The sequence below is a fragment of the Emiliania huxleyi genome (genome assembly GCF_000372725.1).
Source record: "Emiliania huxleyi CCMP1516 unplaced genomic scaffold EMIHUscaffold_531, whole genome shotgun sequence".
NCBI classification, from domain to species: Eukaryota; Haptophyta; order Isochrysidales; family Noelaerhabdaceae; genus Emiliania; species Emiliania huxleyi.
The window spans coordinates 20,670-25,163 of NW_005198008.1; positions in this window are offsets into that span (position 1 = coordinate 20,670).

Below are 4,494 nucleotides of genomic sequence, written 5' to 3' on the forward strand. Positions count from 1 at the left end.
GGTTTAAGGGGGGGAAAATTTAGGTTGAGCCAAAAAAGGGGGGCCCGGGGGTTACCTTCTTATTCACACCAGAGGGGGGGGGGGTTTACAAACACTTGGGGGTGTCCTCTAACCCCAAAACCAAAGGGAGAGGGGGCGGCGGCAGAAAAAACCGGGGAACTGGGTCCCTTGCGTTTTTCTACGGGGGGTGGGGACCCCCCCCCCCCCCTCCCCAGCAGCAGCGCTCTGCTGCTGGGGGTCAGACCCCCCCCCCCCCCCTAGCAGCAGGGATGGCTTTAGATGTGCAGGGGGGGTACCGAGCAGTGTGCGGCCGCTCTCGGGCCTAGTCTCGGGCCTGCCTCTTTATTTTGTCCGCGTTAGCTTGAACTCTCGAATCCGGCTCCAGCGAGGTCTCTCTGGCCCTAGCTCAGGTATATGCAGTAGCCGGAAGCAGGGAACACCCACCCCCCAGCACCAGTCTTCTAGGTGGAGGCGGGCCCGCTGGTATCGTCGGGAAGGTCGAGGAGGGTGGGTGGATGAGCGAGAACCTGACGAGGCCTGTACAGCATGCGGTTGCCGCTCAACTCAGCAGCATACAAGGTGCTGGGCAAGGTTGTCAAGCGTGCGAAGCAGGCTGACTACAAGCCAGTCTGGATGTAGGCCAGGTTGGCGGCGGCGGAGGCGACAGCGCGCTGCATGCTGAGGGCGATCTCGTCGTCCGGCACGCCGAAGTAGGAGACACACCCGTTGCGGACCGTGCGGACGGTGAGGGCGCGGGTGCGGGACTCAAAGTAGAACTGGTAGTGGATGCGCTTGTCTGCGGGCAGACCTCGACGGCGGAGACCATGTAGGACACGTTGAAGCGGTAGATGAAGTAGCGGCCCAGAGAGATTTCCTCATGAGAGATTTCCTCATGTTCATGAGAGACACCGTAGTCCAAATGAAGAGTGCTTGAACTCTCGAATCCAGGGTTCCGGCTGTTTTGGGGGGGGGGGGGGGGGTAGGTACCTCACGGAATTTGGGGTATGGGGGTAGGGGGTGGGAGGCCGGCGGCTCTTCCCCCGGCAGGGAGGGGTAAGAGGGTAGGGGGTGGGTGGGCCCCCCACCCACGCCCCAGCCATTTCCGCCTCCAGCTGCAGCTCCACGGTTGAAGGTAAGACCCCGTAGAGCGAAAAGAGAGACAACCGTGAATAGAGATTAGCGAACCACCACATCAGGGTTCGACCCGGTGTTGGGGAGTAAGGTCAGGGAGCCGGCCCCGTGACCATACCCCCCAATTGATGCGACGGTCGCCTAATTTGGTTCATGAGCCCCTCGCGAGCCGCGCGTAGGTAGCCACCCCCTCTGGGCGCGTGCGCTTGCGCCCCCCCCGCTCCAGCTGGCATGCGCAGCGTGCAAGCCTCCTTGTCCTCGTGGTTCACGGCGTGGTGTCATACTCCGTCGCCTCCTTCGAGAAGCGCCCAAAGCAGCGGCGGCACTGACTCGACGGTGACGGACCCTCACAGCCGTCTCGACGAGCACGTCGGCCGCCTCCGCCTCCGCTCGCCACGTCGCCTCCTCCTCCTCCTCTAGATAAAGAAACCACACTGCGCAGTGCACACACCACGAGATATGGCTGGATGAGCCTTCGGCCAGACGCCTCCTACCTCCTCCGCGTCGACCACCGCCTCTGCGCGCGGTGACGGCGCGGTGGGGCGGCGGGGCGTGACCGTACTACCGTTACAGCAATCTGGTGTAACGCCGTCACAGCCGTCCGACCGTACTACCGTCACAACAATCTGGAGACCTGTGAGTAGGGGGGTAGGGGGTCTAGGCGCTATGCGTGCATGTGTGCCGTGGGGTAGGGGGGTAGGGGGTCTGCACAGATCCCGTGAGTGTACCCCACCCTACCCTCCAAGCAGCTGGAACCCAGCAGGTCGTGAAAAAAAAATAGGGTGTTGTTCACATACGTTACAACATGCACATGACAACAACATGCACATGCACATGCACATGCACAACATGTACATGTATGTATGAACATGTGCATGTGCATGCATACGAACTCTGATCACAGAACCTGTTATTGTATATTGAGAAGGAAATATTTCCCCTGGGTGGCGATGGGGGGAGACTACCCACCGCCACAGACGGACAAAAATAACCTCCAAACCCCTCAGTCTCTAGGATCCCCCTCTCAATGGCCCACCTCTATGGACTATGCACATTCGAGGTGGCCTTGTCTTATGGAGGGTAGAACTAGAATCATCATTTAGGAGGGAGGGGCCCCCCGCCCGACCCGCGGATACCCCCTCTCTTGCCTCTGCAGATGGCAGTGGTCCCAAGGGTACTCGCCTCAGAGTACCCCAAGTCACCCCACTGCAAAAGGAGCTCGGGCACCGGGATTTGGTGGGAATGCAGTGCCTGGACGCACACCGTACGGAACGCATCCTCATCCACGTGCACTGTGCTGAACACGCCGAGGTCGGACAAGGCACCGAGGATGCGCGCCACGCCGCGGCCAAGACGGCCAGCCGCAAGACGCTGAGTCTGTCAAAGTAGTTGGCTACAGCGGGATCGGGCTCACAGAACGGGAGAAGTCCACTGATGGCGGCCCACTGCGGAATCTGGACCCACGACGGTTGCATCCCTGGAGGAGGAAGGGGCAGATTGAGGAAGGCCGGATTGCTCACCGCCGACCACGGAATGAAGCGCAGGGTAGAGGCTACCACTGTTGAGTCGACGGGCATCACCAATGGCTTTGCGGGATCGGGGTTCTGCTCGTCCGGAATGCTGAGCTCGGCGACGGCGAGGTCTGGCATCGCGGCGCTGGTCGTCTCGTCGAGGGCTGCCTCTCGACTCTACTCCCGCGTCACAACGAAGCACGAGAGCGTGCTCGACAGAGCGACAGCGCAGCGCACTGCCGTCCAGTCGGCGAAGGGACGGCTGCTGCGCAAAGTGATCAGTTCTAATGAATGTACCGGGGCCCGACGGATAGATGAATCCGGGGCACCCTCCGCTCGAATCCCTGGCTAGGGGTTCGAGGTGGCCCCCACCCTGGGGCCTCCCATCAAAGGGACTGCGGCAGAAGACGCCCAATCTTGCACTGTGTGTCTGTGCATGCATGTGTGTGTGTGCGGCGCGCGCGTGTGTGTGTGTGTGTGTGCGGGCGCTGTGCGACCCGCCCTGAACGACCACAATGGCGAGCGCGCCCGAGCACCGAAGCGCCGCGAGCGCCGGTGAGCACCGCCGCCCCGCGCCTTGTGCGGCGCCCAGCATGCTCTATCATGCGTCGCCCCGCAGTGGCCGAGCGCGGCAGGCTCAGTCGCACCTTCGCGAGCCGAGCCGTCGCCGTTCGCCGCAGCCGTCCGCCGTCCGCCGTCCGCCGTCCGCCGTCCGCCGTTCGCCGTTCGCCGTCCGCCGTCAGCCGTCACTCGGTTTGCGCGACGCACTCGTGAGGGATAAAATAAATAAATAGAGCACTCACCTCCCGTAGAGATGGGCGACGCACGAACACAGTGCGCACCCCGCCCCGCTCGCAGGGCGTGCATCACACAGGTGGACTGTGTGACTCCTCGCGGGTTTCTGGGGACTCTTGACAGAGGTGTGCTAGTCGCTATTCTCGAGGACTTGAGGTCAAATCGGACCACCCAAGACTGCATCCAGACGCCTCTAGAAGGAAATGGAGTCACGCACTTTTGGCACGCAGGGCTGCGCGGCCGCCAGTCGCCACGCGAACGCTCCAGACGACGTCCCTGCATCGAGTACGCGGCGAGAGCGCGAGCGTGAGCGGTTGCGCAAGGTCTCGGCTTGTAGACAGCAAGAGCGGCGCGAGAACCCTTCTCCGGCCGCAGCACAGCGCTACCGCGAGTACTTGCTCTGGACGGAGACGAGGCCGGTGCAGTTTGGCGACGAGCCGCCAAACGACACGTACGAGATCTTCATGAAGGAGCGCCGGCGCGCGAAGGAGAAGGCGCGGCTGCAAGGTGTGGCACGCAAGCGGCAGGCGGAGAGACAACTGCAGCGTCAAACGGTCGTGTCGGACGCCGCCCTAGCTTCGCCCGCTGCGCAACCCGCAGCAAAGCGGCCCCGCGGCCGCCCAGCCGACCCCAACACGGAGCAGCGACGTCGCGATCGCCGGGAGCTGCAGCGCGAGAAGTCGCTCGCTCAGCAGCACCGTCGCGACGCTCGGGATGCAGCGAGAGCGGGGCAGCAGGTACGGAGCACGCTGCAGTTCATGGAGCTAAACCTCACACGTGCAAAGGCGGCGGGCTTCAATCCGTGGGGGGCGCTTCCTGACGTGGCGTCAGCATATGCATTTTGGCGCAGCAAGGCTTTGGGAGCGCAGGTTGACGCGAACCGGATGCGGCGCATGCCCGAGGCAGACGCTCTTGCAGCTACAGCTTTCGCGCGGACATTGACAGCCCGGGCTGCGAAAGCTGGATGGGCGGCGGCGGCCGAGCGGGCCACCACGGCTGATGCGATCGGAGAGGCACGCGCGGCCTCAGCTGCGGCGGCAGCGCATGCTCGGTATGC